This window comes from Apodemus sylvaticus, chromosome 22 (assembly GCF_947179515.1).
Source record: "Apodemus sylvaticus chromosome 22, mApoSyl1.1, whole genome shotgun sequence".
Lineage (NCBI taxonomy): Eukaryota > Metazoa > Chordata > Mammalia > Rodentia > Muridae > Apodemus > Apodemus sylvaticus.
Window position 1 is genome coordinate 7,357,134 of NC_067493.1, and position 15,196 is coordinate 7,372,329.

Sequence of the window (15,196 nt, forward strand, 5' to 3'; positions counted from 1 at the left end):
AACCATCTCTCTGCTGGGAATACAGGATTAGCAACTATTCAGGACATCAGCAAAAGAAAGTACACTTAACAGGATTCCCAAGCAGAATGAGGTGACATGCACCTTTAATCTCAGAACCAGGGAGGCAGAGACTGGAAGATCTTTTATTTGTGGTCACTTTGGTCTACAAAGCGATTTTCAGAACAGCCATGGTTACACAGGGAAATACACTCTGTGGACTCTATTCTGTGTTGTCAACTTGATTACATCTTGAATTATGTAAAATCCAACACATAAGGACACACCTTCAATGGATTTGTTGTTTAATTTGTAGAAGGTAATCAGGATCTTTGAAGTAGGAACACTATCATTAAATGCATGTCTCTGTGACTTAGAAAGACACAGGCCTTTAATCTGGATATGGAGCAAGAAAGCCACATAACTGTGCCATTGTGATTTTTATTGATTCTATGAGCCAGGGTTTGTCTGCAATACCACTGGCTGTATAGGAATGCACGTTGTAGACCAGGCTATGAACAGAGATCCAGCTTCCTGATTCACTCCCTTAGTGCTTGGATTAAAAGCATGTGTCACCACACCTGGCAGAAGACACTCACCTTTAATCCAGAGATTGAATCTGGAACACACACCTTTAATTTGGGCCACACTTTCATCTTGAGGCCTATATAAGAACACAAAGAAAGCAAGTTTTCACATTGCCTGCTTGCTCTCTCCTAGCTAGCAAGTCATATTGCTTAGCTGGCATTAGAGCTTGCTTCTCTGTGATTCCATCTTCTACTGAGGACCAGCTGAGACATCCAGCTTCGGGGACTGAGATTTTCTGGATTCTTGGACCTTGCATCCTACCCAGCTCTTGTGGAGTAAGACAGACTGCATCCTGGAGGTCAATCTAATATATTGCCCTATCAGGAAAGAGGGAGTGAGTGAGAGATCATTTTATGTGATCTTTTGCTCTCAAAAACAGGCACCCCAAATAGACTTGCTAGGCCATGAGCACTTTTCCCATTGCCTGTCTAGCCATTTGCCTATAATGTTTAACTCTAGACAATTGTGTGATGTTGAAAGATATTTCCTATCCCTTCACATTGAGGTGGTGAGAGGCTAGTGATTAGAAGGGAGTGAGGAGGAGGATCTAGGGAGAGAGACACAGGGAGATACATGCAGGAGCCATGAGTGCGAGAGGGTAGAGATACAGCATGCCAAGATGGAATCAGAGGTAAATATATCTAAAAGTTAGACTATTGGGATAGAACTTTTACTATCATAGATGGCTTTGTTATTACCTTATTGACATCTTGAACTTTTTTAAACATATGCTTAAATCTAATTGACAAATTAATTTATTAAGTGTTGAGAGTCTGTCCTTCTGAGTAATTTGAGGCACCTTGATTGGGGAACAGCAGAGCTGGTGTCCCACAGGTAGTGTGACATGTGTGAAACGTGGGTCCCCTGCATATGGCAGAGAGAGAACTCAGCTGAGATGCTAAGACAGCTAGTTGGAAGAGATTGCCTCAGAGTTAAAAATGAGAGCACCTCTGAAGAAGACACTGTGGAGGCATGGTAAGTGTCAGGTGAGGCAAGAGAGATGCCCAATGTGGCCCAGACTGCTCTAGAGAGTCTGAGGCAGGGACCAGATTCTTGATAGCCAGGCTTGACCCTACCAAAGAGCTAGATTGCTGCCTCTGCCAAGGACCTCACTGAGCAGACTGGCTGTTTCACCTGCAGTTATTATAGGTGAGGAATGTATTGGCTCATTTTTAAATCAAATACCATTACAGCATCCAGAGTGATAGCATTTTATGTTGAGAAGCTTCACTCCTTTTGTGTTTGCATGTTTTGTTCTTTGAGCCTAGGTTATCCTGTATAGTCCTGGCTGTCTTGAAAGTGGGTCTGACTACCAGGCTGGTCTTCAGATTAGAGATTCACCTGCCTCTGCTTCTATCCCCAATCTACTTCATTCCTATAGGTGATGAGATTAAAGTTTTACACCACCAGACAGGGCAGAATCTTGTCTCCTTAGACAATGCAAATAGATGCTACTATTGTAGTTTTAACACCCAATTTACCACAGCACAATGCTTGGGAGGGTATAATTAACTAACTGGAGACTTCTCTATATCAGAAGGTCAAGAACTTACCCTCAGCATTCCATGGATAACCTGAAGGTTCTGAGGGAGTACCTTCTCAGTTTTGTCAAAAATACAGCAGATTCCGAAGAGCATGGACTGTCGAGTGCATACAATTTTCCAGCTGTGAGTTCAGGATCTTCCACATCTCAGCATCTTTCTTTCTGTGGAGAGAGAAACCACAGCTTTGATGATGACTGGATTGTTGATTGGGATCTACACCCCTTTTACTATGTATCTGAGAGCTTAGACAACTTGAGACACAGCAGCACATTGAATTGTGTCATGAAGGGCCCAGAAGTCTTGCAGACTGAGTGTCAGAGGGAGCCACAAGTGTCCTCAAGAGATGTGGACAACATTTAAGACAAAGGTATAGAGGAGCCAGACCAACCCTCAGGAAGCTTGCTTAGGGAGAAAATGCTGGAACTTGCGACCTGTGATGGTGTAGACTGCCCTGACCAGAATCCTGCTTCTGACCTTCCCAGTAACCTAGGATGCTGGGCCTGGCTTCAAAGGGCTTTCAGTGGGCCCATGCCACGGCATCCTTCCTCCTGAGGTTACCAGACACAAGACAAGTTATAGTACAGAATAGAGTTTATTCAGGGCATGGAGAGGGGAGTTAAGAGGGTAGTAGAGGCAGAGAAAGGCAGAGAGAGGGAGAGAGTAGAGAAGCAGAGGCAGCCATGACCATGTGGAGAGGGGGGAGGGGAGAGGAAGGGAGGGGAGCACAAGAAGTAGCAAGAGAGAAGCCAAGAGTGAGAGAATAAGAGATGGGGAGGGGCAGGAAGCCCCTTTTATAGTGCACCAGACCTACCTGGCTGTTGCCAGGTAACAGTGGGGAGGGGCATAACTGGCTGTTGCCAGGTAACTGTGGGGTGGAGCTTAGACAGAATCCTAACAAGGGGGAGGTTCCTCAGGGCGTGGCTCTAAGGGACTGCCTTGGTTATCTTAACTGGTGTGGGAAGCCCCACCCACTGTGGGCGGCACCATTCCCTGGCTAGGATCCCAGGCAGTGTGTGGAAAGGGGCTGAGCAGCAGCAGGTGTTCTTTGCTCTTGGCGTCCTGATTATTTACACACCTGATGTGAGTGAGCAGATGCTTCACACTTCAGAGTGGCATCCCCACCATGAGGGACTTTACTGTGAACTGTGAGCTGGAATAAACCTGTTCTCCTGACAGAGTGTTTGATCAAACAACAGCAGTGATTAAGATTCTTGTGAACTGACCTTTATCCATTCAAGGTGGTCGCAATGAGAGGTAATGTTGTGTTTTGTTTAAATATTTTTTTATTAGATATTTTCTTATTTACATTTATTTTTTGCTTTTGTTTTTGTTTTTTGTTTTTTTTTTGTTGTTGTTGTTGTTTTTTTCGAGACAGGGTTTCACTGTGTAGTCCTGACTGTCCTGGTTCTCACTCTGTAGATAAGGCTGACCTCAAACTCAGAAATCCACCTGCCTGTGCTTCCCAAGTGCTTTTTTTTTAATTTTTATATTTATTTATATATTTTTATATTATATGTACATATTCTTATATTTATATTTTTTTTACATTTCAAATGCTGTCCCCTTTCCTCGTTTTCCCTCTGAAAACCCTCTATCCCATCCCCCCTCCCCATGCTCACTAACCCACCCACTCCTGCTTCCCTGACCTGCTATTCCCCTGACCTGGGTCAATGAGCCTTCATGGGTCCAAGGGCCTCTCCTCTCATGGATGTCTGACCAGGCCGTCCTCTGCTACACATGTGGCTGGAGCCATGGGTCCCTACATGTGTACACTTCGGTTGGTGGTTAGGTCCCTGGGAGCTCTTGGGTTACTAATTGGTTAATATTATTGATTCTCCTATGGGGCTGCAAACACCTTCAGTTCTTCGGGTCCTTTCTCTAGCTCCTCCATTGGGGACCCTGTGCTCAGTTCAATGCCTGGCTGAGAGCGTCCACTTCTGTGTTTGTCAGGCACTGGCAGAGACTCTCAGGTGACAACTATATCAGGCTCCTGTCAGCAAACACTTGTTGGCATCCACAATAGTGTCTGGGTTTGGTTTATGAGCTGGGTACTGGCCCCAATATGCTTGCATTACCCTAACTCACCCAAACTGTTATTGCAACAACACTGAAGGTAAGAGGAGGCCATTTGTCCACAGTCCATCTCTGCTGGCAGGGCTCGAGGTGGCCACAAGATGGCTCACAAATTTGTCCAGAGTGTATGAAAAAATAAAAGAGAGAAAATAAAAGCCTTACAGAATTTTTAGACGGGGTCATGGAGACATTTTGACAATACACACCCATGGACCCTGAATCACCAGAAGCAAAGGCAGCACTGGCTTGAGATTTTGTCAGTCAGGGAACACCAGCTCTGAAGACAATGCCCCAGAGGGTGGAGTTGTTAGGAAAGAGTTGTCTAAGAGATTTAAGGACAGTGGCAAAGAGAGTATTTAATGGAGGACAGACTGCAGAGGAGACGCAGATGAGAGGACTGAAGCAACAGACTGGAGACCTGGGAAAGACCCTGTTGTCAGCCAAGGCCAAATCAGAAGACCATGAGTGATGCCTAAAAAGGACGTAAGGGGGCCCTGAGAATCAAAAGTGCCCCCACCACAAGACCACGGTTACCCTAAATGTAAAATGGAAACCCACCAGCTTTTGTTGATAAAGTTCAACATTTTGTCTTGCTAAAACCTACAGATAGAGTCTCTTCATCAGTTTATAAATGACTTTCCAGTTGCTACAGAAGAAAACAAAAATGGAGGACCACTTAGATGCCTTAAAATTGAGGATATTTAAGCCTCTGCAAAGAAAAAAAAGCCTTACTCTGCCAACTTCAGGTGACCTTTGTAGACCTGTGGACTGCATACTCAGACCAGGGGTCCTGGCATTAGCCAATGACCAATGTGTAAACAATTGGAACAAGCTATCACTCTACTTACACCTCAGTCACAATGGCTTCTGGGTAAAAATGATGCCAGAAGGACTCATTACCAGCGACCCTTCTTGAATCCCCCCAGAGTATCTACTCAGCTGCTCTGCTGTTGGACCCTGACCTCACTGGATGGGCCTCTGTATGACTGCTCAAATAGAAGTAGGGGTAACGGGGTTCACCAATGGCAACTTCCTCATTCAGGATGGCCAGAGGTGTGCTGGGGCAGTGGTGGTGTCAAATACCGAGATCACATGTGGAGGACCACACCTGGCAGGAATGTCAGCCCAGGAAGTTGAACTGGCAGCTCTGAAATGTCATTAGAGCTGAGAAAAGACAAGACACACATGGCTGGTGTGCTATTGTTACCTCTCATACCCATGGGGCCATTTGTAAGGAGAGGACCGATCTGATGGGGAAGGACTAAATTGCACCCCAGAGAGAAACAAGAAAGCCCAGTGGGTGGCCCCTAGAAATTGGGTTCCTCATGTCCTTGATTGCACCAGACCCAGGAGTTCCAACACTCCATGATGAGACAAAATATATGATCTGGGCCAAAAACCTGTTGATGTCTCAGTGTTGTAAGAGATGAGGGAGGACAGCTAACTGACTATAAACTAATGTTTGAGAGAAAATGGGTCTACACAGAAAAAAGGAAGAAATCAGAGACTTTCTAGTGTTCAATGGAAATGAATATGCAACATGCACAGTCTCATGGAACACAAAGAAAATGAAAGTGGAGCTAAAAGAAAGTTCACAACACAAAATGCCTACATGAAAACATTGGAGAACTCCCATGCTGGCAATTGAACAGCATGTTTTAAAGGCTACAACAAAAATGACGTGAGGGAGCAAAGAAAATGAGGAGGAGACATCAAGAAATTTTCAAGTTGGGGGCTGAAATTGATAAAATAGAACGAGAACAATTCAAAGAATCAATGAAACATGGAGTTGGTCTTTTGATCCTTTTATTAGACAAGATAAACAAACCCCTATTAAAAGATAAAGAATATACAAATTAATAAAATCTAAAATGAAATGGGGGATTAATTAACAGGTAATGAAGAAATCCAGAGAGTCCTAAAGACATAGTTTAAAAAGGGTGCATTCCACCAACTTGGAAATTCTAAAAGAAATAGCTAACTTCCTCAATAGATTCCACATCCCAAAATTAGACTAGAGAAAAACAACTTAAACTGACATAAACATGAAGGAAAACGGAATTCATTAAAAATATGTCCCCAATATGAGCCCACATCTATGAGTTTTAGGGTAGAGTCCTACCAGACTTTCAAAGAGGACTTAACAAGAATTCAGTGTATTCAACAATATAGAAACAAAATAAATATTAGTCAATCTATTTTCTGAACACCTGATTACTCATATATCCAGTCAGGAAAGACTGAGCAATTAAAGAGAATTACAGACCAATTATCCCTAAAACCACAGTTTCAAAAATACTTAAAAGATAAAACAAATAAAATAAAATATAAAACACATCAAAAGATCGTTCAACATTAACAATGAGGAAGGCTTCATTCTAGAAACATTGATGGTTCAACAAAATGGGATTAAAGTGTAAGAAAAAGCAAGAATTGATCATCTCATGAGGTATTGTAAAATTCTCTGACAATATTCAACACCACTTCATGATAAAATTCTCGGAGTTCTGCTGCTTACTGGGGCTGGTACATGGCTCCTTCCATTCCATTATCAGCAGCTTTCAATATTTCAAATATATCACTGCCTAATCTTGGCTTTCCTGGAACTTGCTTAGAGATCTACCTTGATCTCAAAGATCTGCATGACTCTGTCTCATGAATAGTGGGTTAAAAAGCATGTAAAACCTTGCCTGGAACTAAGCCTTTCTGCTTATATTTTAAATTCAGAACCCAGAATCCAAATCTGTCTCTTGGCAATTTGACACATAATTGTATCTTCATGTGTCTACATCAAAACAGTATCCAGGTAATAATAATTCCTAACATAATACAGTTCTCTTTCATACAACTGCAAATCCATATGTTTAGCTGAATGCAATCTTGTCCTAATCTAACCATTCCTTTAATGCCATTGAATATCCTTGATCCCAAGATTAAACGTCATTCAACTTCCTGATGGTGCCTTGTATTCTGAACCTTTCTTTTTTTTATTTTTCCTTTCTTAGTTTCTATGCTTGTTAAAACTTTCAGGCCACATTCTATGCGGTGATTTTTGTGACTTAAGTTGTCAATACAATTAATGTAAACATCTTTACTTTAACCTCAAGGAAACTCTTCAGACGAGGGCAGCAAACTTCTTTGCAAAAGCATCAAAAAAAAAAAAAAAAAAAAAAAAAAAAAAAAAAAAACAACTCCAGAGTGGAAATAATCCCAAGCACACATGCCTATCATATCCTACTATGATATCATCCTAATTCCCACTCAATTCATGACCATATTCATTACGATTTTCTCTAGCAAACAAAATTTGGAGACTTATCCCTGGTGAAAACACTTTATCACATTGATTACATTAATAAGGTTTCTGTCCGTTGTGTGTTCTTTTATGATACTGGAGATGACTGGGTCTTGCAAAGGTTTTACCACATTGATTACACTCATAAGGTTTCTCTCCAGTATGTGTTCTTTTATGATATTGGAGATTACTGTGCTGTGCAAAGGCTTTACCACATTGATTGCACTCATAAGGTTTCTCTCCAGTATGTGTTCTTTTATGTCTTTGTAGATCACTGTGCTTTGCAAAGGCTTTACCACAGTGATTACATTCATAAGGTTTCTCTCCAGTATGTGTTCTTTTATGATATTGGAGATGACTGGGTACTGCAAAGGCTTTACCACATTGATTGCATTCATAAGGTTTCTCTCCAGTATGTGTTCTTTTATGATATTGGAGATGACTGGGTACTGCAAAGGCTTTACCACATTGATTGCATTCATAAGGTTTCTCTCCAGTATGTGTTCTTTTATGATATTGGAGATGACTGGGTACTGCAAAGGCTTTACCACATTGATTGCACTCATAAGGTTTCTTTCCAGTATGTATTCTTTTATGTCGTTGTAGATAACTATGAGCTGCAAAGGCTTTACCACATTGATTACATTCATAAGGTTTCTCTCCAGTATGTGTCCTTTTATGATATTGGAAAGTACTGTGATTTGCAAAAGTTTTACCACATTGATTACATTTATAAGGTTTCTCTCCTATATGTGATCTTTTATGTCTTTGTAGATAAGTGTGAGCTGCAAAGGGTTTACCACATTGATCACATTCATAAGGTTTCTCTCTAATATGTGTCATTTTATGTCTTTGTAGAAACTGGGTCTTGCAAAGGCTTTACCACATTGATTGCATTCATGAAGTTTTTCTCCAGTATGTGTTGTTTTATGATATTTGAGATTACTGCATCTTGTAAAGGCTTTACCACATATATTACACTCATAGTGTTTCACTCCACTATATCTTCTTACATGCCTGCAAAGATAATTAGCACATGTGAAAACTTTATGACATTCATTACTCTGATCAATCATGTAATCGATATGAATTATGTTTACAATTTGTCTAATGGTAAAAAAAAAAGCAGCAGATCTTAAGGATTTAGCACTTTCTATGTTCATGTTTTTCTCCCTCATCATGAGTTGTTCAAGACACCTGTCATGGTTATTACATGGCTCATACTTATAACACCCTCTTTTTATATGCTGTATTTTAGCTATCTGAAGAAAGTTATAAAAACTCTGATCTTTATAACACTGATTGTATTCATATTTTTCCTCTACTGTGAATTACAACATTTTTGACTGGTAACCAGGACACAAAGAAAAATTTCCAAATTTCTAGTGCCCATAAAGATTTTCTACACTTTCAGTTTAGGGATATTCCATGTAAAACTAAAAAACCAAGTAATTGCAAATGTCTTTCATATTCCTAATTACTTTCAAAGGCAGAATACTACATATCTTCTTGTTTCAGGACAAAAATTTTATGTTTCTTTTTTCAATATCCCTATGCTCACATAATTATTATCCATTGTGACACATGATATACCTAATAAAAAGAATGATAAGTGAAAGGTTTACACATTACATTCACACTGTTTGAATTTTTATTTCTTATAACATGTGCAATATGGACTAATGTTTCTCCACAACAACATTCTTGATTCTCATAAAATTCCCTCTCACCAAACTTAACCATATTACTACAAGAATATTAGTATCACCAAATTTTCTATGGATGATTTTCTTATTAAAATGTTTTGGATATAAATTTGTCACTATTCAATGTGCAGTTTCTAAATACTATGAGACACTACCGATTGGCAGGTACACAACATAGCTCTAAAAAAGCTACCTATCAGATGGATTCACAAATCAGTTATCAGACCTTGAGGTACATGGTTTTGTAAGAATATTATAATCATAGTTACAGTTAAAGGACTGTTAATTTACACTCTTGTTTTTGCTGGAGATTCCATGAGATATTAAAATTTCCTCAGAGACAAATTTGTATCAGCTTGCAAATGAAAATTACCTTTCATGTCTTCTGATACTTTGAAAATGTTCTTCAAGATGATGGTCTTCGCAATTATAGCCTAAAATACAGTACCGGAAATGAATGATATACTATTGGAAATTAGGAAATAATCAAGGTACTGTGAATTTTCACTGCACAATGAAAGTTACAGTGAAAATTTAGTGAAACTGAATTATTCAGTTCAATCTTCATTATTCACAATGAAAATAATAGAAGATCATCAATAATGAATAAACATTTGTTTCCTTTAGAAAAAAATAACAATCTTACCTATAGCTTTGAGGTTCAGGTAGGTTTCCAACATCACATCTTTGTAGAGATTCTTTTGGGAAGGATCCAGCAAATTCCATTCTTCCTCAGTGAAGTTCACATGCACATCATCAAAAGTCACTGCATCCTAAATTTCCCATATGTATACAACACAAAGCATGATACTAGCATCAATGTAAAGGAAATACATGCTTTTTTGAAAACATATTCATATAATTTTGGCACTTGCTCCACTTATATTCTGACTCAGAATTTACAATGACTGTGTCATTTTAGAAGGAGCGTTAATTATAAGATTTACCTGTGTTGCTTTTGAACACTTTGTATAGGATACTGCCTTGCCAGAGAAATGCCAATTAAGAGGGAGATGCAAGAGAAACAGATCTACAACATTGAGCACACATCTGAAAAATTGTATGAACATTTACTAACTACAAGAGTGATGGGCAAGCTGGATGTATTTGCCCATGACTTCAATCACAGACATACAAACAGGTGTATGTCAGTGAGTTGATGGAAGCATGGCATAAGTATCATGTTCTAGGAGATCAAAAGTTATATATTAAGACCCTCAATCCCTACAAAAATCCACCAAGGAAATAAAAATGATAGAGAACGCAGAGTTCTATACTAAAACTTCCCATAACGAATTATGCATTCACTTGAGATCCGTATCCATCTTGTAGAAGCATGAAGTGCAACAGTTTAAACAATAAAATTAATAAAATTTTGCTAAAAGGGAATGAGTGCTTAAACAGTTACAAAAGAACAGATGAAAATACATTAATATAAATGTTGATCATAAATAAGCAATATAGGGCAGGAGAGAGAGCTCAGCAGTGGAAAGCTCTAACTTGTCTTCCACATTGTGTTCGTCAATTTCTCACATAAGCATGGGGACCAACATCTATTCATTACTTCAAGATCAAGAGTTCTGAGGCCATCTTATGACAACAGTTATGAGGATACATATGATATTCATATTCATTCACATAGGCAAAATACTATTTATTCAAACATTTCAGAACAATCACAAGTGCGAGGAAGTACATCATACACCTGGGATCCGAGGACTCTGAAGGTCCAGGTAGTATTGATGTAATGAACATACATCAACTTGAGAATTAGAATATAACCTATATATTTGGCCAAATTTCAAAGTGAAACATGAGGATTAAAATTTGCACAAAAGCATATCCTTATTGTTCTAAACCATGTCAGGTGGCTTATGTGGTTCCTATATTGACTATCAGGACAGGAAGGATTTCACAGAGAGATTTTGTCTTGAAAACAACAAAGGATTTAAAAAAAATATTAAAACACCAGGCTTGCAAAATAGCTTAGCACTAAACGCAAATGGGGATAAGCATCTTATGTGATTTAGGGACACAGTCCAAATATTGAAGGTATGGGAGCATGAGAAGAAACCTGAAGGATCAGTTTCAACTACAGCACAGTAAACACAGAGAACAAAATCTGTCCCATCTAAAAGAAAAACAGGGGCACACCTGTAGCACAGATTGAGGGAATGCCCAATGAAAATTCGCCCAACTTGAGACCCACCTCATGGGCAACCTCCAATCCTTAACATTATTTTGGATATAATGTTAAGCTCCCAGACAGGAGACTTTCATAAGTGATCAGTGAGAGGCTTCACCCAGCAGCTGACTGAAATAAATGCAGAGAACCACAGTAAAACATGGGATGGACTTTGGAGATGCTTAAGGAAGAGTTGGGGAAGGATTGAAGGCCTTGAAGATGGTAGGAACTCCACATATAGTCTAGCAGACTCAACTAACCTGTAACCTTGGGGACACTGAGAGACTGAGCCACCAACCAAATAGCATACACAGGCTGGACTAAGGCCCCTGGCACATAAGTAGCAGAAATTCAGGTTAGTCTCCATGAGGGTCCTCCAACAACTAGAACAGGTTTGTCCCTAAAGCTGCTGCCTATCTTCGGTATCTGTTCCTTTAACTGTACTCCAATGTCTGGCCTCATTGGGAAAGGATGCATTTAACCCAGCAGACAATTGAAGCCCCATGTTGTGAGGATACCCAGGGGACCCAATGAACTGCATTCTGACCCTGGATGCTATAGGCTTATGTTTATCCTGTGATGAAAATGCATTCAGTCTACAGTGATCCTAATAGTCTGCTGGAGCTCCTACATGGTTCAAATGTCTAAAGTGTCTTCTGACACTCAAGGCAATATCTAGAAAGTCGAATCTTTTAAAATCAGAAAGCACGTCCTATCTTTCCAATATAAAATGGTACAGAATAAACCCTTCCTCTTCCAGTAGACAGGGATGTGTGCACTCATTTTTCAACCACATGCCATGCCTGCCAGGAGAAAAGTTAGGCATCCCATAAGATTCACCACACTATTTATTATCCCACATGCAATTTACACAGCTCTACCTAACACTGTACAAAAGCCAGAGACAACATAACCTCTCTCCTGACTAAGTCTCCTGGTGTATTGTTAAGATCATAATTTCCTGCCTGAGACTTCTGCCAGCTTTCAACATGAGCAAGCATTCCCTCTTGAACATAATCCACCAAACAGTTCAGTAAAATGGTAAAAGCACAGTCCACATTCTCTGAAAATACAGACAGCAAACAATACCTTGCGAATAAAATTACCACCTAAACAAGACAAACCCAGAGACAAGTACTTAGACATATGACCACAAACCCAGATACTTAGATATCAGCATAGGAATATAATTAGCGTAAGCCAAGAAAATATGTCAACAAGAAATCCAAGGTGTCCTGTCACAGCAGGTCCTCAAAAATTAAAACGTGCAAGAGTTCTGATACAAAAGAAGTTGTTTTGTGGAAAGGAGAGGAGTGACAACCTGGGGAAGGGATAGGGGTGCACAAGAGGACCCGTGGACTGGAACACATATAGGGAGCAGAGAGCCTGGGATGAGAGTAGAGAAAGACTATAGCGGGGGCTTGTGTAGAGAACAGAAACAGGGAAAAAATATAGAGAGCAGCTGAAGCTAGTGCTCCATGTATATAAAGCACACCTGACAAAACAGCAGCTGATGGAGGCAGGTAATGACTTAAGCAGGTGCTCAGTCCCTGAGAGCAGGCCATTGAAATTGCCTGCACGTTGACAACTACAGAGGCAAGGTTCACACACACTGAACAAGAAAGTAAGATAAATAGAATAAATGGACTTATTGGTCAAAAACTAATTTGTGCATAAAATTTTACTGGCACTAAATAACGAGGAACACTGCAATGTATCAAAAGCAAAGACTTCAATTGACTGTAATAAAAGAATATCAGCTCAAAGGTCAAGAAAATAGTTTTAATGAAATCATACATGAATAATTTCTAAACTAAAGATAAAGATTCCTATTAAGGTACATGAAGCATCCAAAATACCAAATAGAGTGAAACAAAAAAAGTTCCCTTGCCACAAAATATCCAAAACACTATACATGTAAAGAAATATGAAAACTGCAATAAAAATGAAACAAAAACAAATAATAGGTTAAAATAGACCTATTAGTTTCATACCTGCCCTCTCAATGTGTAGTGTAAAACACAAAATGTTTTGGACATATCCTTCAGAATCAAGAAAATAATCCATGATGCTTCTACAAGCAAACCAATGGTACAAATGATGTGGGAAGATCCAGCCTTGATAGTAATGATATTCAGAGGTCACCATCTTATTTAGCAAGTAAGAAGCATCACTAGAAACCGCACAGGTAGTCACATCTAGCTGATGTTTCCCATCCAACCACTGATAGGAGCCTGCACCTCAGCACCCTCTGATCAGCCACCTGTTCCCCCCCATTGTGGGAAGATATACTGTGCTTACCATGTTCAGATTTCAGGGCTTCCCCGAGGTCAGCTCACAGCACAACACAGAACAGCAAAGCTAAGATCAGGAAACAGTGAACTATCCTGGTCTGCAAAGCCACAGGGAACTTGAAGAAAGGTACCCGGAAGATCCCGCCTCTTTCTTTGAATGGTAGGTCTGGCTTGAGTTCTGGATTGGCCCGTAAGCCTTACCACTCCTTACAGTTAAATTGTGCCTCTAGTCCAGGGTGAAATTTTTTACAGATCTTAGGAGTGGGTTGCACTCACTTAGCATTTGTACCCTGCCTTGCAAGAGGACTTTCATACCAAGCAGCCCTATGGAAGGACCCCACTATTCCACCTCAGGCTATTCAGCTGCCTGCTACTTTCCTTGTTAGCAATGACCCTGCACTTGACAGGACCTAAATTCAGACCTTCCTTGAGCTTTCCTCAGAGCACTTGCCTTCCCCTTCATGTAATCAAGGTTAATAAGTTGCATAGCCCATTCCTCAGGTGCACTGAAGATATCAATCTGACTCACAAGGGCAGGGGTGCCCAGGCAATTAACTTTAAGTAGTGACTTTAGGAAATAAGAGTTTTCTTTTCTGGATTCATGCTGGGCTCAGGGAAATTGCAGCTCCCTTTCACTGGAAGATAAGTCCTTGATTTTGAAGTTTCCCTTGGCCTTGGCAGACAGCCATTATTAGAAGAAGAGGACAACTGTCTCTGAAACATTATAATAAATCTTCTTTCTACATACACAGAAAAATCCACCCTCTCTATGAGATATTTTGATCTAGAGAATCTGTGCTAACACAACTGTGGGTTTTTTCCCCACCTTGCCATTGAGAAAGATGTGCTGACTATAAGTAGTGTTCCACACTGTTTGTCATCTGTTTCCTGGTTTTCTCCAAGGTTTTATTCATATGAATCATCTAGTAGATTGGAATTGTATGAATCCACATAGCAAGTACATGTTTCGTAAAATCCCTCTTTAATATTAAGAGCCTTGGTTCTTAACTGGGCTTCTTCTTCGGATGAGCCAGCTTTATACCTCCAGTGGAAGTCAAGTAACAGGTTATCCCCCTAGATATCAGAAAGAAGGGAAAATGCTGTGCGGAATTCTCAAACAAGCTGTGTAGTCAGGTCATGATGAGTGCAGGGTCACTGCCCACAAAGGGGAAGAGAAAGCAGCTGAACAACCCCCAGCCTCAGTTGCAATGGTGTGTCCTCCTCCAGGGCTGGGTGGGAGTGCAGATGGATGACATTCTTGGAGGACAGGCACAAATGCTATGGGAGTGCAAACCTGACCTGAGATATAAGAAAGTTCTAGCACAGGAATGGGATCACACTCTAACCTTGAGGATAGGTAAGACTCACTGTCCAATCAAGGATACCAGGCAGACCTGCCAATCAGACTGAGAGGGAGGTTCTTCCTGGTGCCTTGTTGAAGTTTGTTTTAGCTTAACCAGCTTGAATGACTCTCTGTGTCCTGCTTTGAATGATGTTCTTGGCTGCTGTGTGGT

At 40.2% G+C, this 15,196-nt stretch overlaps 1 pseudogene; it reads right to left on the reverse strand.

Annotated features, from left to right (window-relative positions):
• Positions 1-7,566: 7,566 nt before the first annotated feature.
• Positions 7,567-15,196, reverse strand: part of LOC127672324 (zinc finger protein 431-like) — a 37,431-nt pseudogene continuing 29,801 nt past the window's right edge.